At 44.2% G+C, this 21,739-nt stretch overlaps 1 protein-coding gene across 9 annotated transcripts in view; it reads left to right on the top strand.

The window, feature by feature from the left end:
* Positions 1–14,483: 14,483 nt before the first annotated feature.
* ZNF644 (zinc finger protein 644) overlaps positions 14,484–21,739 on the top strand; it is an 86,545-nt gene continuing 79,289 nt past the window's right edge. For 4 of the 9 annotated variants that reach the window (XR_013840016.1, XR_013840017.1, XR_013840018.1 and 1 more), the window contains exons 1-2: positions 14,491–15,726; positions 16,905–16,964. The gene's annotated coding sequence lies outside the window, so the exon portion shown is untranslated. Of the gene's footprint in view, positions 15,727–15,837; positions 15,937–16,904; positions 16,965–21,739 lie in introns of those variants that run through there. The other 5 variants (XM_079981104.1, XM_079981103.1, XM_079981105.1 and 2 more) reach the window with 5 other exon arrangements.

The following is a 21,739-nucleotide window of genomic DNA, read 5'->3' as shown; positions in this document are numbered from 1 at the left end:
GGGAATTATTTTTCCAAAACCAACTCTTTCTCCCATTCACTCTTAATACCTCAACCTGTCTTCTAACCTATCTCCCAACCTCTCCAACCTCAATTCCAACCCACCTTAACCAACTCTCACTCTCCAATAACCCTCCTGGAACCACAGCCAATCAGAGGCTGCCATTCGTTAACCATTTGCTGGCAGGGAAAGAAAGAAAGAAAAGAGAAACACTTGTTGATCCAACCTGTCCAGCAAAACCAACATTTTCGTCACACCCTCCAATGCCGCCATTAAGAAGCAGAGGCTCTCCTGTTAATTAGAGTTTAATTGAACTAAAGTACAGGCACGTTCTAGAAAATATGAGATCACAAACTGCAGAACATAAACAACCACAAGGATTTTAAGGTTTGACTTTGAGATAAAGTCAACTTTGAGATGGTGTGGGGGGAGGAGAGCCTATGGTTTCTTCATTTAAAGTTTTCTTCTCTACATTTATGATTTGGCAACCCTCCTCTGAATGTTTAGTTCAAATTATATTTCTACAAGCAAGGAGGGAAGAAACTGGATTATAGATATGTAATATAACATTAGATGGAACTGTGTAAAAAAAAAAAAGGAAAAAAGGGAGAGAAGCTCTATTTTGCAAAAGGTTTATGATGGAAACTTAAGGCTGACTCTTCCCTATACTTTATTATTTACAATTGTGAACTGAATAACACTAAGAGGCTTGGAATTTAATTTAATTGGAAGTATAATTAATAATTTTTCTTCAGTTGGACGGAAGATTGAAAGAAGTCTGTGAACTTGCCAAGGAACTGATAAGGTTCATTATTGAGTCATCTGCAATTCGGCAGACTACTTTTCTTCCCAGGCTAAGAGGGAAAATTGTGAAAACAGGTTATTTATTGGGACAGAGTGATTTTTGCAGCTGTTGTTAATGTTGCAAAACAACAAAGGATGGGGTGGAGCAATGGAGAAATTTCTGAAACAACAATGGGATATCAGCTTTGTCCAAGGCATGATGGAGAACAGCAACAACTGGGGGAACGAAAGACATAACATCTTACAAGGACAGGAAGAAACACCACGGACAGAATAATTGCCACACACAGGAAGAACAAGGACATAGTTTGAGTTCCTCACTTGTAGCTTTATAAATCATTTAATGTGTCAACAGGAATAGAAGTTATTGATACTGTAGTTGTTGTATAAGGGATTATGTAATGAAAATTAATAAGATTTTGGAACACAGAAATAAAGCAAATAATCAAACCATCTATTCTAGCATGTGAGGGGCCCTACCTTATCTAAATTATATAATTCTGTATTTTAACTATTGGTATTAATAATTGTATTATAAATTGGTATTGTTATAATGAAGCTATTATTGGGTTGTAATTCAAAACTAATAAAAATTATTATCAAGGCCCCCCTCACTGCTCCACACTCTTTCCCTGCCAGCCTTACTGTTCTCCCTCTCATTTTATTCTGTATATTTATTATTACATGCATAGGAGCTGAAGGTGGCACAAATGATTCTCCACCACCCTAATTTAAACTCACAACCGCCCTGCGAGGTAGGCTAGGCTGAGAGAGAGGCCAGTCCAAGGTCACCCAGTGAGCTTCATGACTCCTGATCTCCCAGCTCCCTCGAGTTCAGCACTCTAACCACTACACCTCTCTCTCTCTCTTGCCTCTTTCTCCAACTGTCAACTACAACAGATATTCTCCCCCTGCCTGCAGGTCACTTTGCCTCTCTAAGCAAGATTCCACCCCTTTCCTCTCTCTGCTGTCCAATCTTCTTCTGCTCATCTTCTCCTAGGGACTTTCTCCATCTCCAGGCAGGGCAGAGTGGTCCTGAAATTATTAGGCTGAGGATGCCTTTGAATGCTGGAAACGCCTTGCTTTTCTTTTGGGGTGGCATGCTGGGATCCCTCCAGGGGATCTGTCACAGCCGTAAAAGGGGCTTCAAACTCCCACCAGCGACAATGTCTCTGTGTACATGAATATATATATGAGCCCTTATGCTGGATCTAGTTGATTGGCCAAACCGAAGTCTCCAGAAAACCAACAAAACAACATCTCACTCCTGTTGCTTTATCCTCTAGCAGGTGGCTTCAGTGGTAGCTTCTCTCTGAATCTGGAAGTTGTATATCTCTGTCATTTAAAAAAGGTAGAGGTAAAGGACCGCTAGATGGTTAAGTCCAGTCTAAGGTGACTGTGGGGTGTGGTGCTCATCTTGCTTTTCAGACCGAGGGAGCTGGTGTTTGTCCACAGACAGCTTTCCGGGTCATGCGGCCAACATGACTAAACCGCTTCTGGCACATTGCGACACCGTGATGGAAACTAGAGTGTACGGAAACGCTGTTTACCTTCCTGCCAGAGTGGTACCTATTTATCTACTTGCACTGGTGTGCTTTCAAACTGCTAGGTTGGCAGGAGCTGGGACAGAGCAACAGGAGCTCCATTGTGGGGATTCAAACTGCTGACCTTCTGATCAGCAAACCCAGGAGCCTCAGTGGTTTAGACCACAGCGCCACCCGTGTCCCATGCAATCGCTGTCAATCTTATTCTTCTCTTCCAAGAATTGTTGTCATCCTCTTATAACCCTGTTGCAGCTAGTAGTCTTTGCCACATCTTGGATATCATAAACCAATTAAGACTTATGTGAAGGAGTCCCTGCCCACGTTTTAGGTGACCTGAAGAATCTCCGTGTCTATTTGCTTTCTCTCCAAGCCCTCGATCCTCATGGCTGTCTCCTTTCCTACTCCTTTCCTAGTTGTTCTGATATCCTACAGTTCAGTTAACTGCACAGGGAATGCATGAAATCAAGGCTACCATCATTTCTGTTCCGGCTATTCTGCAATAATTCTTTTCCATAACCCCCTGGTACATGAAATAAGGCTAAGACAGGGTTTCTCAAACTTGGGTATCCATCTGTTTTTGGACTACAATTCCCATCATCCATGACCGCTGGTCCTGCTAGCTAGGGGAAATGGGAGTTGAAGTCCAGCAACAGCTGGAGACCCAAGTTTGAGAAAACCTGATCTAAGCGGAACCCAGCTCTCCGTAAGGCCAATTGAAGCAATACACACTGCAATCTTTAAAAAGTGGGGAGGAGCATTAGAACATTAAGTCTAGAGGTGCTCCTGCCATAAGAACAGTGAATTCAGAGTCCAAAATTACCAAACCCCACCGCAATCAGGGAGGGGGTGATGGAAGATCAGGTGGTGTTGCAGGTCAGAGTAGGTAATGCTCTCAAAAGTCTCATCTGGTTTAAGGGAGGTATGCATGGCGAGATCCAGGATTTGTCTTTATTTATTTTTCTCATTGTGTGTGAAGCAAGCATGTTTTTTTAAAAAATTAATTGCTGTGGGTTTGGTCTTTCAGCAGTGTAACAAAGAACCCGGCTTAAAATAATAGTGAGCTGCCATCTGCTGGTGTGAAAGTGTTATGTAGGTGATAAGACTGGATTTTGTTTATTATCCTGGATGTTTATTTGAGAGGCGTATTACAGTGGTACCTTGGAAATCGAACGGAATCCATTCTGCAAGTCCATTCGACTTCCAAAACGTTCAGAAACCAAGTCACGGCTTCTGATTGGCAGCTGGAAGCTCCTGCAGCCAATGGGAAGCTGTGGAAGCTGTGTCAAACGTTTGGGTTTCAAAGAATGTTCGCAAACCAGAACACTCACTTCTTGGTTTGCAGCATTCGGGAGCCAAAACATTCAACTCACAAGGCATTTGGGATCCAAGATACTACTGTATTATGCTTTTGTAACTGGCAGGTTACACAGTGAATTAGAGGCAGCTTGCCAATGTAACTCATAGAATGAGGCATCCCCGTTGGAGCAGCAGTTTCCGTATCATGAGGGACAGTATGTGTTTTGTGAGAAAATAATGAGTGGCTACAGAGAGCACTGTTGTACCTTTATTACCTTCAGTTGCAGTATAGAACCGAGGTACTGAGGTGGCTGTTGAGGGAAATTGCTTCGTTTCCCACATTTCTTTGCCTTTTGATGCTTAATTTCTTCCCAGCAAGTGGTAATCAGAGGCATACTGCCTCCGATAGTGGAAGCAGAACATAGCCATCATGGTTAGAAATCACTGGTAGCCTTATCCTCCGTGAATTTGTCTAAATTCCATTTACAGGCATAAGAGTTGGTGGTTATCACTACATTTGATGGGAGCAAATTCCACAGTTTGACTGTAGGACTCAGCTGTCAGGAGTGCGTGCAGGAGCCAGGCCTAAGTTTGTTCTGAAGAGGCAAGGTGTGGCATCACAGGTAAGGCTGATTGGTAACTCACAGCACGTGGTGGCAAGAGCCAGGAAGGAATATAAGGTCAGCATTTCCCTTCAGCTCTTTGCCACAGCAACACGCTTCCTGCCTTGCTGCATTTGGCTTTTTGCTTCCTGATCCTCGGACCCTTGTTTTTGTGACCCCCTGCTTCCTGACCTTTGGACCCTTGGCTTCTTGACTCCTGGCTCTCGGACCCTCGGACCCTTGGCTTCCTAACTCCTGGCTTCTGGACTCTTGTTCCTGCTCCCACCCGGACGTCCGGACGTCCTCAGCCGGGGCTTCGATCGCCTGTAGACATGACATCAGCAAAGAAAAGGTGTTTTAAATGCGTTACAACACTGTGACACCAGATGGCAATGTTTTGCCAGCGTGATTTCCCATTACAGTGGTACCTTGGTTTTCGAACAGCTTAGTTCTTGAACAACTTGGAACCCGAACGCTGCAAGCCTGGAAGTAAGTGTTCCGGTTTGTGAACGTTTTTCGGAAGCCAAACATGCTACGCTTCCAATTTGAGTGTTATGCTTCCCTTCTGAGTGCTATGCTGAGGTCTGTCAGCTGGTGAGTCCCGAGCACAAATGCAAGACGGAGGTGATATTTGGAACTTGTATTTGACGCTTTTGTTTTTGCTTTCTATTTTGCGTTTTTGTTTTTTGGGCTTTTTCAGTTAATTTGTTTTTGTGACTGTGCGGAACCCAGTTCAGTACATTGTTTATTGCTTTCATTTTATGGATCAATGGCCTCGTTAGATAGTAAAATTCATGTCAAATTGCTGTTTTAGGGGTTGTTTTTTTAAAAATCTGGAATGGATTAATCCATTTTGCATTACTTTCTATGGGAAAGCGCGCCTTGGTTTTAGAACGCTATTGAGCATCACCCAAAACACCCCAACTGCTGAACAAAACTAATGGCTTTTCTTTTTAAATGCCTTCTTCAAAATGGCACAGCTACCCTCTCTTATTTGTAGCTTATTATTATTATTATTTGTTCCTATTGTAGCGACATCAAAGCAGTTTCAAAGGAAAGGGGCAAGGGGGAAAAAATAGGTCAGCCCTTCATCTGAAATTGGAGATGAGCAGGTATTTGTAATGTTTCTCAGGTTTGTTTCCTCAGAGCGAGGTTGGCAGGTATGAGAGGAAGTTAAAGATTTATTTTTGGTACTACTTACCAGATGTCACACTTGCTCTTCGGAGACAGTTGCTTTCATCTTTCGCAGTACCTGTTCCGGGAGCGACGAAAATGTGATTTTCATCCAATTTTAAGCAGTGTAGCACATACTCTTTGCATGCCATTGAAGGCAGTGGTGGTGGGGGCCTGGATTGCTTGAGAAGGCTTCAGGCAGAGACTTTAGGTGTGATTTAAAAACTAAACACATCTATACCAGCTTTGTTGGTTCTGGAATAATCATAAAGGAATCCTATATAGCAGGGGCTCCCAAACGATCCCTCCGATGGACCACTTGAAACTATCCGAGGGTTTTGGCAGACCGCTTAATTTTTTTCCCTTTTCCTTTTTTTGCCTGTAGTAATAGTAGTAATATTTTTTTATTTATAACCACCCATCTGGTTGGGCTTCCCCAGCCACTTTGGGCGGCTTCCAACAGAATATTAAAAACACAATAAAACATCAGTCATTAAAAACTTCCCTAAACAGGCTGCCTTCAGATGTCTTCTAAAAGTCAGATAGTTGTTTATTTCCTTGATATCTGAAGGGAGGGTGCCACTACCAAGAAGGCCCTCTGCCCAGGTTCCCTATAACCTCAGTTCTCGCAGTGAGGGAACCGCCAGAAGGCCCTCAGAGCTGGACCTCAGTGTCTGGGCTGAGCGATGGGGGTGGAGACGCTTCTTCAGGTATACTGGGCCGAGGCCATTTAGCAGTTGTATTATAGCTTCGTCTTTGCCTCCCTGGAGAAAGCATTCCCCAAGCATGGGGCCACCATTGAAAAGACCCGTTCTTGTGTCATCACCCTCTGAATCTCTCTCATGGAGCAGGAAACACAAAGATGGACCTCGGAGGATGATTGCATGTTCTGGATTGGGTCATGTGGGGAAAGGTGGTCCTTGAGCTCTGAGGGTCCTAAGGTTTTATAGATCAAGATGTACACTTTGAATTGAGCCTGGAAACCAACTGGTAGCCAGAACTGACGTTATATGTGCAATATAATTCTCATGGCAAGGAGAGACAAAGGGAGCTGCTTTTGAGACTGACAGCAGTTTCGGAAACAAAGACATTCCCTTTGATACCCATACTTTGTCAGTATTCACGACAACATTAACTTACGGAGACCTTGGGTAGCGTGGGGAACGTTTAACAGCAAAAGGCCCAAACTCCAGGCATTTGTCAAAGTGAAACTTTGTGAATGACTAATATCCTAATCCATCAGGCAGTGCATGGAAAAGAGACGCTGAGCGCCACTCTGCCTGCTGATAGGAATTTGGCCCATGAAGGTGCAAGATGATTAATCAGTGAGGGATTCTCCCCCCTCCCAACTATTAATGTTATGTTTGGGAGCGGCTGCCCGCAGCTCATTAAAGCGTAGAAAATTTGAATTAAATTGTGAAGGACAGTACAAAACATATTCTCTGCACATCCCCTGCTTGAGCCTTGGAAATTAGAAAAATGAAGTAGTGAAGGAAGCTCGTCTTGTGATAACACTGACCCAGTGTGGTTTCGTGTGGTTTTTTTTTTTTTTTTAAAGTGTCAGGCCTGTCAGGAGTTGTACAGGCAAAAAGGGATTGAATATAACGCTGTCAGGAACTTGTGAGGACAGGGTGAAGGTAAGCAGCTGCTAATATAAAAGTGGGTGATTTAGATTACATTCATGCTAGAGGAAGAAGAAGAGAAGGAGTTTGGATTTGATATCCCGCTTTATCACTACCCAAAGGAGTCTCAAAGCGGCTAACATTCTCCTTTCCCTTCCTCCCCCACAACAAACACTCTGTGAGGTGAGTGGGGCTGAGAGACTTCAGAGAAGTGTGACTAGCCCAAGGTCACCCAGCAGCAGCATGTGGAGGATCGGGGATGAGTATGTGCCTCTTTGAAAGGTACAGCTAAGTGCAATTTTAAATGGGCTTTGTTCCATCTTAACTACATTAGCCTCTCCCAGAGGACCCCATTCTAGCTAGGGTGCCAGCAATGATGTTAGAGATCCATGGATCCTGTAAGAATGAGTCTCAGACTATGGTCTCCCTCACACACATACCCAGGAGTATAGAATGGAGTATATTAGGAATGCTGTCAGACTGTGGCCCCTCCAGGATGCCTCGTGACCTATATGGTGTAATCTAAGCCACTCAGGACTCAGCTACAATAGTCAAATGACAACGTTATAAATGTGTTATAACACGGTGACACCAGATGGTGCTGTAGAGCTGAAATCACAACTCAATTCTATTTTCCACTGTGAGCTTTAAAAGGGGTTTGTTTTTTCCTCAGAGTTTTTCAGAGCATTTTTTATAACTGTAGATCTAGCCCCAGATTATATATGCATTAAGGAAATGCTGGGAATAAGGGGAGACACGTCCAAGTGTCTCCAGCATGCTGTGTGTTAAAGGATGCCTGAATTTACAGAATTCAGAGCATTTGTTCACAGAGGCAAATTCTTTGTCTTAGTGCAGGGGACTCTTTTTTTTTTTAATGTATCACATAATTAATTGTTATCAATTGATTATATTAATTGATGTTATTGCTACGGTGTTTAAATTAATTCCCCTGGTTCATTAAATTAACAAATTCCCACCCTACTTGCAATTCCTAATCCAGACTTTCACACTCTCTGATCTGCATTGAACGTTAAGCTAATGCACTTGATATATTCCTATTACCGTTCGTTCAAACTACCCTTAAAAGCCACACACACACTTCCAACTTTTTATATTTGATTTACTGTTTCAAATTCTACCATGCCAATTAAAGAGAATTTATGTGCAATATATACTTTTCATCCCAGACTAATAAAACAATAAGACAGAAGCGATTATTTTAAAATCCCTTTGTTTTTTCTTCTATATATGTTTTTATCTTTGATCAGTTGTAGATAAAATAGCTATCTAAATAATGTGGCACAGAGCCTTGTCATTTGGATTGATAAAATTATAAAGACATTCAAATAAGATATTAATTTCTTATCCTGATGCAGTCACAGGTTGCTTTGAGAAACTCAAAATGCACCTCTGAAACAGCAAAGAAAGCCTCCAGTTTTGACTGTTCTGATTTGAAATTTTCTAGTCACCTAGCAAGATGAAATCCTCAAACTATTTACTTAGATGAATGGATATATCCCTTTCTGAAATAGTGGATATGCAAGATTTAGCCATTAAAGTGTTGGGGTAAAATTAAAATCCTCTCCAGTAGTAACTAAAGACAGAGAAAATCTTTCAAGAAAATTAAACACTTCATCAAAAAGAAGGAAGGGTTATTGTTGAGATTATATAGGAGGGTTTTATCTGATGATAGCCACCAGCTATAAATAGAAGACCCTTAGTAAATCTGCTCAGGGAATCTTCTTTTTCTTACAAAGCTATGTCCTTTAACACAAATATACAACTACATTTCATTCAGTCAAAGTATAACATAGCTCTTTCTCTCCATCTATGGGAGGCAGGAATAAACCTTCTGGGAAATGTAAATTATTATATTCTAACAGGAAAGGTAGGTTTGATACAGGAGCTGAAAAACAAACAATTAGTACATGTTACCAGTAACTTCATGTATGTGTGTATCTGTGTCCTCTGATTTGTATGTCCATCTATTCTGAAAGCTCATTTCTATAGGGGGGCTTACATTTTTTAAATTTTTGATTACCCATTGACACTATACTTTTGTGCTTTTAACTCTTGAGTGGCTTTAAAAAGAAAAAAACAGGAATAAAAATTAAAGTGTATAAACCACATCACAGACCCTCCAAGTCTCCCTGTTTTCCAGGGACATCCCTGATTTTGAGAAGCCATCCCCGTTTTTTAAATTGATTTTAATTTTATTTTATTTGAATGTCCCACTTTTCCTTAGGATGTCCCTATTTTCATTGGAGAAATGTTGGAGGGTATGGAATTATCCGACCTCCCCAGCTGTCTGAAGGCAACCCTGTATAGAGAAGTTTAAATTTTTTAAAATGCTTTTAATATATGTTGGAAGCTGCCCAGAGTGGCTGGGGCAACCCAGACAGATGTGTGGGGTATAAATAGTAAAATTATCCTTATGGCATGGGACCGCCCCTATTTTATTCGGAGAAATGTCGGAGGGTATGACATTAACCTGAGCAGGCTTGTAAATGGATTTAAAAGGGCTTGGCAAGTGAGTGGCTTAGTGGTGAAATGAATGATTTATGATAAAAGAATGCAACATTCTAAGTGACCCAAATAAGTGTTGTCTTCACTCCTCCTGGTGACTTCACTAGTAATTCTTCACTAGCAATTCACTACAGTGGTACCTTGCTTCTCAAATTTAATTTGTTCCAGAAGTCCGCTCCAAAACCAAGGCGCACTTTCCCATAGAAAGTAGTGGAAAAGTTCCAGACTTTTAAAAACAACTCCTAAAACAGCAATTTAACATGAATTTTACTATCTAACGTGACCATTGCTCTATAAAATGAAAGCAATAAACAAGGTACTTCAGTCACACAATCAGTCAGTAGCTGAACTGGGTTCCACACAGTCACAAAAACGAAAAAAGAGCCACAAAAACAAAAATGCAAAATAAATAGCAAAGACAGACAGACCTCAGTGTAACAATCAAAACAGAAGTGTAACACTCAAAATGGAGCATGTTTGGCTTCCGAAAAAAAGTTCGCAAACCGGAACACTTACTTCCGGGTTTGCAGTGTTCGGGTTCCAAGTTGTTTGAGTACAAAGGCGTCTGAGAACCAAGGGACCACTGTAGTAACATCCTTCACTATCAATTGTGATGGACGCTTTCCACTTCTTTGTCTATATGCTTTTTAAAAAAAGGTCTATTCTGGGTGCCATTTTCCAGAGCAGATAGGATGATTAATCTCTGGCTCTGTGTGGGTATTGTTATAAAATGGGGATGGGCAACGTTTGGCTCCAGAGCCACTTGTGGCCATTGGCTTAATTTCATGTTAATGAGGAGAATCTGAAGGTAGAGAAGGGGAGGGGAGGAGGAGAATGAGAGGAGGGGAGAGCCAAAATGGATGGAGAAATTGAAGGAGGTGGTGGGGCCAGGGGGAGAAGGAACCTGCCTGTGATCAGTTTAAAAAGATAAAGGGACCCCTGACCATTAGGTCCAGTCGTGGCCGACTCTGGGGTTGCGGCGCTCATCTCGCTTTATTGGCCGAGGGAGCCGCCATGACTAAGCCGCTTCTGGCGAACCAGAGCAGCGCACGGAAATGCCGTTTACCTTCCCGCTGGAGCGATACCTATTTATCTACTTGCACTTTGACGTGCTTTTGAACTGCTAGGTTGGCAGGAGCAGGGCCAAGCAACGGGAGCTCACCCCGTCATGGTGATTCGAACCTCCAACCTTCTGATCGGCAAGTCCTAGGCTCTGTGGTTTAACCCACAGCACCACCTGTGTCCCTTGTGATCAGTTTAGAGCTCAGCAAAAAATAAAAATAAAATTTATGTACCGGGCAGCGAGGAATGTTGGGTGGTGAGAAAGAAGGCGATAGTCTTGCTCACATTCAAACTCACATTCAAGCTCACATGCAAACTCACATTCCTATTTACAATAAACACACATACATTATATTGTCAGTTTCCCAAGGTTCATCTTGGAACAGGGACGTTATTTCTTCCCAGTAGTTTTACTACAATTGCAAAGATTTTTAAACAAAGACATAAAAAAGAATCTGCTCCTTTTGATATCTTTGTCCTTTGACAGCGAGAGTACTGTCTGATAGACTGACAGTGGTACTATTGCACTATCAGAAAGAGCTGTGGCGTCTGGGCATATTAAGATGCAGCAGGAGAGTCTGGAGAGAAACCCATGCTGTGTCCGGTGTATTAGGGATGAGAGTATACTCTGATTATATTATATAATCAGATCATCTTTGAAATTTAGTGAATTTCAAAGCTACTTTCAGTACTGTTTGCTAAGCTAAGCTGATTATGGATCCCTAGCGCTTACTTGGGTTTCTGCTACTACACTCTCAAGAAGTGGAGGTTCAGAATGTAGTCTGCTGCTTTCGCTAGGGGCTTCCGTTCTTTCAAATCACAAGTTTATTGCAACCCTCAATGGCACAGATTAATGGTCAAATTAAAGTTGGCGCGAAAGCAGCACGAGACCCAGTGTGAGGCCTTTGGTTGTGATAGTTGTACCCAGTGGCGCAGCGTGGGTTGTCAGCACCCGGGGCAAGGCAAGTAATTTGCGCCCCCTAACCCGTGGATTTGCGCCCCCTAACCCGTGGATTTGCGCCCCCTAACCCTAACCCCCAGATGTTGCGCCTGGTGCGGCTGGCCCCCCCTGCACCCCCCACGCTACACCACTGGTTGTACCCCCATCCTGGCTTGTTTGTACAGGTTGTGGGAGGTGTGTACATCGAGTGGTGGTTAACGCATCCGTGCAGGAAGGAGCCATCCTTTCCCTTCTGAAAGAGTTGGCAGTATGTCCACTCCTGGAAAAGTCCTTGCCAGTGTGGTGTAGTGGTTAAGAGTGGTGGACTTGTAATCTGGGGAACCGGGTTCGTGTCTCCGCACCTCCACATGCAGCTGCTGGGTGACCTTGGGTCAGTCACACTTCTCTGAAGTCTCTCAGCCCCACTCACCTCACAGAGTGTTTGTTGTGGGGGATGAAGGGAAAGGAGAACGTTAGCCGCTTTGAGACTCCTTCGGGTAGTGATAAAGCGGGATATCAAATCCAAACTCCCCCTCCCCCTCCTCCTTCTTGCTGGACTCTGCGGTATTTGACAACTACTGCCTGGTCACCAACATGCCCCAAATTATTTTATTTATTTATTTACTTCTTAACATTTATATACTGCTTGACTGTAAAACAAAACAAAAAATCTCAAAGCAGTTTACAAGGAGAACAATAGAATTATCAGTAGAAAGAGTTCAAAACTTCTGTTTAAAACATTCAAATAACCAGTGATTTTTTCGGGGGGGGGGGGATGTAGGGGTATGCATACCCCTAAACATTTTATGAACCTGAGTTTGGCCTCATTGAGGGGCAGTATTTCAATATGAGTAGGAAAATGAGAGTACCCCTAAACATTTTTTTAAAGAAAAAAAGCACTGCAAATAATAATTAAAATCTGTAATAAGCTGAACAAAGATTAAAACACATGCAGGCATTCCACATATAAAGGCAGGGTTGTCTAAAAAAAAAGTTTTTAGGAGGCTCAGAAAATAGCACAGTGAAGAAGTATGGGTGCTGTTCCACTGAAAGATTGATTCTTTACAAATGATGTGGGACTTGTAACAGTGCTAGGTGTGCCAAGTGGAAATGCTGTCTATAATAATAACGCTAATATTGATGTGTGAAAGGCTGATCATTTGCCATCTGAACTCCTTTACCATATAATTGTATGACGGAAGAGGCAATGATAATGTTCATATGTATAATGGATTATAAGTGCGTTATCTGCGATTTGCTCAGGTTAGCGGAATAACTTGAGTAATGCAAGTAGTGATTTGTACACATCGTGTAATGCAGCGCCATTGATGCCAGAACTATATGAGGTGTGGACAACTTTTACCATGTCTAAAGTCATTTCAATATGTGCCGGGCTATGTAGATTCGCCCATATGAGTTGTATACTGCCTTGGAGTTCAAAGACATGTGGTGACATTTCCTGAGAACCCAGAATAAGAGTGTATGCAATGAAGTTTTCTTTCTGGGATAGTTTGGCATTTCACTGCCAGGAAATATTTCCAGACATACTGGAGCCAGAACATCTTCACTGATCATATGACAGCCAGTGTGGATGGTCCAAAGATTTATACATAGTGGTACCTCGGGATGCGAACGAGTTCCGTTCTGGAGCCCTGTTCGCATCCTGAATGCAACATAAGCCGCGATGGCATGTCTGCGTGTGCGCAGGTCGCCTTTTGCCACTTCCGCGCATGCACATGACGTCATTTGAGCGTCTGCGCATGCACGAGCGGCGAAACCTGGAAGTAACACGCTCCGTTACTTCCGGGTTGCTGCGGAGTGCAACTCAAACGCGCTCAACCCCAAACCCATTCAACCCAAGATATGACTTTATGGGCCCAATTCCACGAGCTGGTTAATATTACCTTTAAATCCCTGAATGTCTTAAGACGAGGTTACCTAGAAGTCTCCCTCCTTCCATATGAACTGTATTATGATCTGCTCTGGGGATGTCTTGCCTTGTGTCTTAACAACAGAGAGTAGTTGATGGGAGAAACTCATGGGTAGGCAAACTAAGGCCCGGGGGCCGGATTCGGCCCAATCACCTTCTAAATCCGGCCTGCGGATGGTCCAGGAATCAGCATGTTTTTACATGAGTAGAATGTGTCCTTTTATTTAAAATGCATCTCTGGGTTATTTGTGGGGTCTGTCTGGTGTTTTTACATGAGTAGAATGTGTGCTTTTACAGTGGTACCTCGGGTTAAGAACTTAATTCATTCTAGAGGTTTGTTCTTAACCTGAAACTCTTCTTAACCTGAGGTACCACTTTAGCTAATGGGGCCTGCCGCTGCTGCCATGCCGCGGCGGCACGATTTTTGTTCTCATCCTGAAGTAAAGTTCTTAACCCGAGTTACTATTTCTGGGTTAGCGGAGTCCGTAACCTGAAGCATCTGTAACCCGAGGTACCACTGTATTTAAAATGCATCTCTGGGTTATTTGTGGGGCATAGGAATTCGTTCATCCCCCCCCCCAAAAAAAAATATAGCCCAGCCCCCCACAAGGTCTGAGGGACAGTGGACCAGCCCCTTGCTGAAAAAGTTTGCCGACCCCTGCTCTAGAGATTATGGAATATCCTTCCTAGGAAGGCCCAGTTGGCTTCCTCCCTGATGGTTTTTACTTTCGAAAAGCCATGTTTCTCAGCAGGTACCCAGCCTTTGGAACTGGGGGTGTTTTTGTGGTGTTCTTACATTTCCATAAGTGGTGTGACACTTCATCTGCTGCTTGTTTGTGGTTTTTTTTAATGTAAACAATTTTAATTGTTTTATTGCCTTGATAGGTGGTGAAGAGTTTTTATCCGCTGTTGCGCCGGCAACGTTTTCTGGTGACACCCCAGGTGCCTCTTGACCCCATTGCCGCTGCTGCTGGAAATGTGAGGAGAAGCACTGGCAGCACCGAGATCTTGTAGAGCATCACAAGATACCACTGGAACCCAGAAGCCGCCGCTGTCCCTGTTTCTCCGGTGCCATTGGACCCCTCCTGTCCTTCCCTTCAAAGTGTTGGTGCTGACCTTTAAAGCCCTAAATGGCTTTGTCCCAGTATACTGAAGGAGCATCTTCACCCCCATCACTCATCCCGGACACTGAGGTCCACTTCCAAAGGTGGTCTTCTGGTTTCCTCATTGCAAGATGTGAAGTTACAGGGAACCAGGCAGAGGGCCTTCTCCATAGTGACGCCCTGCCTTCAGATGTTAAGGAGATAAACAACTATCTGACTTTGGGAAGACATCTGTATCGGGAGTGTTTTAATGTCTGATGTTTTATCGTGTTTTTACTATTCAGGTGGGAGGCGCTGCGGCAACAGTGAGATCTGTGGAACTCCCTGTCTGTGTGCTTCATAGGCATGCTCACGCTGCAGCTCAGAAAATTGCTTCCGGCTCCTTTCGGACCATGATATCCAGCTGAGATTGAACTTCAGGGGAATTTGGTCCTGAGCGCCAAACCAGGCAATTGATCCTTGAGAAGTTATGGCGTGGGGAAGGCTGTGGGCCTGTCTGACATCTGCTTGAACAGGATGGGTTGCCATATTTTGAAAAATGAAAACCAGAAAGCCCTGAAAGTTGTTTTTAAGCCTTTTTTAAGGAAACCACCATTTTTTTTTTTTTTTTTACAAAACACCAAATAACCCTTGATTTTTCGATGGACTCGCCTAAAATTCAGGGCAATTTCCCCTGAATGTCAATCCTGACTTTGAAATGCGATGTCCGGGAACATCCGGAAGCATGGCAGCCCCAATGCAGGGCGAAAACTAGATGATAGCATAGTGTCAGAAGAAAGCGACGGGCCAGATTCCTTCCTTCAGCTCTTTCCGTTTGCATCAACTGATACCCAGGATATCGGCTGAACAACAGACCTTGTCCTCTCCCCGACGTCGCCTGGGGATCCCAGCGGCGTCCGGCCAAACCCGGGCGGGTGGCAGCCCGAACCAGGCCGGAACCCGGCAGCCAGAGGAAGCAAGTTCGGGAAAGGAGGGCAAAGGCGGGCGAGGGGCGGGAAGAAGCAGCAGCCTCCGCACATGCGCCTTTCGGTGGGTCGGCGTGATGCCGTCACGACGCCGCACGCAAGATCCCCCCCACCTCCCCCCGCTCCCTCCCTCGGCGTGACGCACGCCCTGGCGAGCCCGTGAGTTTTCCGTTATGATTATTATTCATTACGGGAGGGGTGGGAGGGAAGAGGGGAGGGGGGGGCGGTCTGGGAACGGGCGGGCAGGGCGCGCGCGGGAAGGAGGGAGGGGGGCCGGAGGGGAGGGGGAGGGGTCTCGTCTCCCTCCTGTCGCATCAGGGAACATGGCGGCTGCCTCCGGTGCGGCAAAGGGACTGCGGCCAGGCCGGGGTGAGTGGCCGGGGGAGAGGCGGCCTCGCAGGCGGGAAGATGGGCTCGTTCTTCTCCCTTCAGAGCGAAGCCTCGGACTGGGGGGGGGGGGGGAGGGGGCGGGGTAAGCCGCCGCGGCCGCCGGCCTCCTCCTCCTCCTCCTCCGGCCTCCTCGTCCTCCCGCGGCTCCGACTGGGCCGGACACCGGAGCGCCGGGGCCTCCTCTGAGGAGGGTTTTCTCTCTGAGGAGGCCGCAGGCGTGGGGAGAGGAAGCCGAGGCGACCCCCCAGCTCGGGAAGGCCGTGGAAATAGCGAGGTCACCCTGGCAGCGGGTGGGGGAAACCAGGGGCTCCTTCTCGTCCCTGGGGCGCCTTGGCTACTTTTGTTTGTTTCCCCCTCGCAGGCCAGGTGAAAGTACCTGGGCCTCCTGGGTGCCACTTTGTCAAGGCCCCCCCCCCCCAGCTTGGTCCCCGTTGCAAACGGCTCCAGCACAAGGCCGCCGAGGCTCTAGCCCCGCTGCGCCCTTGAGTTTCGCGATCCGACCGAGTCCCGCGGCTTCTCGCCGGTGGAAGCGGAGTGCTTTCTCTCCCCTGAAGCTCCCCTTTCAGCTCGCTGGGTCGGTAAGGCTCGCCTCGTCCCGCGAGCTCGGCAACTCCTATCAACGTGCCAGGGAAGTTCTGGAACTGGAACGTGTGAAAACGCACCAGGGACAATAGTAACCGTTGGTACTAATCGGCAGCGGACTCCCTGCACTATCCAGTTGCCTAGGGATGGATGGTGTCCTGAAATGTTTCCAAGCTCTTGTACACACACTTGTTGCTCTTCTCTTGGTCTGGCGCTCACATTGCAGGGCGAGAAAATGCCTCCACCGGCAAATCTTAACCAGGCACTTGCGATGTAACTGTTAAGCTACCAGAATGTGTGAGGGTGTAAATCACCTGCGTTTCGTTTTGATGGGAGAACTAACGTTCGGAATTCCTTGTCCCCAGGTTGATGAATTTCAAGATGTGAAAGAACTTGGGCGGAAGAATTTTGCTGCTTTAGTGTAGGTAAGGCTTCAGGAGACTACGATTCTACGCAGAATTAGAAATGGAGATATGAAAGCCAGGAGCACCTTAAACCGAGGTTGCAGGCACAGCAACGGAATTTCTGGGGTGCACTTTTTTACAATACGAAGCTGAAAATGAATGAACGACGGCTAAAATCTTTTCACATGGTCTAGTCCTTCCCCTGCCCACACCCCTAATATTCTTAAGAGGGTCTCTTCTCCAGTCTTTGGAGAGTAGCTGGTGGTTAGGAGGCAGAAAAAGGTCCTCCTTTCCTTCCACACTGCTGTTTTAATCGGAAATCTTAGGTGCAGTACTGCTTCTGTAGCTCAGAAGCTGCTTGCACTAAAGAAATTCCCTGTCGTAAAATGTGCCCAGAACAATGGGACTTTTGATCACTGATTCTACGTATTTCCTGGTGTGAAAGTCGTACGGCAAGGAAGACTTGAAAATACTTGACAAAACAAGATAAGCTAAAATGTACATTTAAAAAGCTGTCTATTCACCAAAACAATGCAGAGTACAAAGAAAAGGTCAATATGATAATCCTTTTACAACAATAGAGATGGTACTAGTGGATCAGTAGTTTTTTTAACATAGGAGATCTGGTTCATATTCAGGTCACTTCATGGGCTTGGACACACTGTTGGGCAAGTTACTGTTTTCTTTGCATGTTACTTTACCCTAAGTAATACAAGGTATGAGATAAGAAGTGGAAAAGTTAAAAAAGGGGCTGAAATCATGAACCTGTATATCACATCCATATTATCAGGAGTGACACATGAAATTTGCCAGTCTTTCAAAAGTTAATTCAAGAAAGGAAAAACAGTCTTAATATGTAGCTTTTCAGTTATTTGTAAAATGAGAGTAGTGGTAACCTTATTCAGAAATACAGGGCACAGTTTCAAATTAATGTATAAGTAGCACACCTTAAACCAATGACTTGGGAATATTGTCATGGTTCCCTTAAGATGGCTGCTGAAGTGTGTGCTTCATTGTAGTTTATCACATCAAATTGTTCCCAAGATACTGAAGTTCTTAAGATCCTGGATGTACCAATACTCTTGACATATGAGTATATTTCAAAATACTGGTGCTGCAAGGAAAACTACTTTTTCATACTTGATGATGCTTTTATTTTTTAATTGATCTGGGCAGGTAAAAGAGATAGCATTGTGCAGCATTAATGTGTCAGAAAGGCTTTATTAAAAGTAAGAAGAGGTGTTCAGAAGTAGGGTAGATAGACTAGGAAGGTCTGGATTTGAGTTCCTGCTTAGATACATAGAGATGTGATTGGGAAAACATACATCTTAATTACACTTTTACTTACTAATTCATTATTCATTTTGAATGTGAACAGAGCCTGCTTTGCTCTTAAGAACATACAAATGTAAGAACAGCCTGCTGGATCAGGCCAGTGTGTGGCTCATCTAGTCCAGCATCTTGTTCTCAGAATGGCCAGCAGGATGCCTGTGGGAAGCTTATAAGCGCAACATGAGCACGCAAGCACTTTACCTTCCCATTTCCACCAACTGACATTGCTGCCTCCAACAGTGTAGGTAGAGCATAGCTATCATAACTAGCAGCCATTGACAGCCCTCTCCTCCATGAATTTAATTCTGTCTTAAAGCCATCCAAGTTGGTGGCTATTACTGCCTCCCGGGGCATAGTTTGACTATGCACTGCATGGAGAAGTACTTTCTTTTATCTGTCCTGAATATTCCACGAAAGTGACAAATACATTTGAGACCTGCTATTCCAGGAAAAGTCGTCGCTGATGAGGTTTGCTGCCACCTTGCTATCTGTGGCTAAGTCATGATTTGCCTTAGTGTTGTGTCTGCACCTGAGCTTGTAGTTTTGCTCCTTCAGAAAAACCACAAATGATCCACAAAAAACAAACTTCATGGTTTGAGTGAGATAAACCATAGGCCTGAATTTGGATGTAATGCTGAGCTAATCCATGACTTAGCTCACATCAGTGAGGGAGGAGTGGGAACCCACATTTGCTTGTTCTCGCTATACCATGATTTTGCTTAGTGTTAAATGTGAATGGGGCCAATAACTTTAGCATGTGTTGGGATTAGCAAAAACCAAACCACAGAACTAGTGATCGCAATGGCCAGATGGGCTTATTACTAACAGTATTCATATTGCCTCTAGAAGGTAAACTAAAAAAGCAGTTTAGGAGTAATTGTTTTTGTTAGTGTTATATGCCTCATTTCCTCATAAATTTATTATTATTTATCCCTAGTGTTCAGAAGCATTGGAACATTCATTACATTTATGGGACTGTGAACCAATTTTTCCATATCGTTAAGTCAGGATTTGGTTAAAGTCATGTGATTTTTCTTTAAAAAAAGAGGAGCATCAGAAGATCATGTTTTCAAATTTGCATGGCTTAAAAAAAAAGTCAATTAGCATTTCTAAGATAAAAATAAGCACTCTTTGATGTAACAGTGACTTTAGTGCTGATAGGTGCTTACTTGAACATTTAGAATTCAAGCTATTAATTACTTCAAATGACAAATATAACACTGATTCTTTTATTTCAGTGAAGGATCTGAAAAAAATATTAAGACATGGCATATACTTTTGGACAACTTTGTATTGCGCTGGTGGACTTAAGTCTTGCTTAGTGAAATTCCACCAGTACTTTACAAGCTGACATATCTAGGAAACTAGGAAGTTACTGATAATTCACATTTAAAATTCTATCTAGAAATTGGTATCCCACATACTTAGGACATACTGTTGGCTGACTAGTTTTGTTCAATATTTATCCTTGGCCATGTTGGGGCAAATTATGGGACCAGAGGACAAAAGTATGTGGTGCGTAGCAAGAACTTATTTAGTTAAGTGTTGCAGCACCTTGGCCCAGTTCCATCCTGGCTAGCAGCCATCTGAACACCTTTGCCATGCACTCTGCAGCTATGCTTTTCTTCTGTATGTAGAGAGGGGAAATTTGCTGAGGATCCAGTGCAGAAGAACTTGGACAGCTGCTACGCCCAAGCACCAGTGGTGGCCTTCTTGGCAGTCTCCTTGCTCTCCAGATTAAGTCAAGAAGGCATAGAGAAGTGGAAATGGTTGTAGAATTCATTGCTGGGCATCTGTCTCCTTACGTCAGGAAGAGGGAGGGGACGAGAGATGCCAGCCAGAAACTCCATGCTGAGGCAGCTCCTAGTCTCCATGTTGCCACTTTCTTTTCTACCTGAAACAGTTCCTCTGTGTATGAAATTTAGCCTTTTACTTTCTTAGCCTTTCACTTTCAGGCTTAGACTTCTAGTTTTAGGACTGGTAGGAAGAAAGAATCACTATACACCTGTAATAAAGGGGTGTGTTTTGTAGGTAGGGCTCAGGACTTTTTTTCCCCATCGCAGAAAGGGAGAGAGCCTGGGATGTAGTCATCCGGTATGCAAGCAAGGAGTTCTTCAAGGTTCAGAGGAAGAATTGGGACACAGTAGTTGATTGCCTGGGGACAATTCTTTTTCGCCATTGACAAATGACTGTCACAGCTGTAGTAAGCCAGTGGCAGCTAGAATAACGAAAGCATCTATGTCATCAAAGCAGGGCAACCATGGAGAGAGGCTTGGATCAAAAGTGCCATTCACAGTCTCCTCTAATCTTTGGGGGTTCATTGGTTCCCCCCTTCAACAGTAGCTTCTTGTACCTGCTGAAAACAGCTTTTGAGACCCTCTGAAGGAGGGCCCTGTGAGGGGCCTCTATCACAGGAAAAGAGACAAGCTGCCTCCTGTATGGAAGTGTTTTTTCTGTGTGCAGAGACTTTGGTTCTCTGCCAGAGACTTGAATGCATGCATGTGCCATGTTGGCTTTGCTGCACGCTCATCAGAGCTTAATGTTTGTAAGATTGTTTTAAAAGCTTTAGGTGTTATAAAAAGTACTAAATACATTGTCCAGGAACATCCCACTGATAATAACAAACTGCTTTAAGTTGCAATGAAATATAAAGCTTTATACTCTTAGGCCAAAATATAAAGGCTGAATAGCTAATCTCCAAACTTTCCATCATTTTATCTGCTGTTGTGTTGTCAAAGTGTCAAGTTACCTCCTGCCTGGAGGCTGGAATGGAGTTTTTTATGGTTTTTTTTTTTTCTGTCTCCCAGCTGCTGCTAATAGATGGCAAATGTATTTTCAAAAATCACACAATTTGCAGATGACTGGGTTGTGGAAAGGAGGAGAATGATTTTCTGTTGTACCACTTTCTGTCCTGTTCTGTGTAAATATCCATTCACTGAATAGCTCTAGAGTTAGGCAGTGTTTCTGATAGTATTTGTAGTGACTGTCTTGATTCTTGAAAATTTCAAGCCATGGCTGTGTATTCAGAAGCAGCTACAGTTGCATATACTGTAGGTGTATACTGCATATACTGTAGGTATATACTGTAGGTACTATGACCAGTTGTAGTGGTTACTTGTGGTACTTGATGCCTGAGGTTTTCAACCTTTTTGGGTCCACGGTTCCCTTGATAAACTGCATTCTTTCTGCGGCACCCCTGTGGGGCTCAGGAGCCCAGTTATGTCCCCCTTTGTCTGCAGAGCTGGCAGCCTCTCACCCTTTTTCAAACACCCTCCTTTGTGTGTTCCCTCAGCCTCCTCTTCCCTTTCCCTTGGATTCCTCTGGGCAGTCCCTGGTGTCTGAGCTGCTCCATCCCACCCCAAAGAGAGGTGCATCCTCACAGGGCATCAGAGAAAGGGGGGGAAGGAAGAGGGACAGAGGATAGTATTGCCTGTGGCACCCCTGACCATCATTCATGGCACCCC

Source organism: Podarcis cretensis, assembly GCF_951804945.1.
Source record: "Podarcis cretensis genome assembly, chromosome: 6".
NCBI lineage: Eukaryota > Metazoa > Chordata > Lepidosauria > Squamata > Lacertidae > Podarcis > Podarcis cretensis.
The sequence above is the reverse complement of the archived record's forward strand: the minus strand, read 5'-3'. Positions and strand labels throughout refer to the sequence as shown.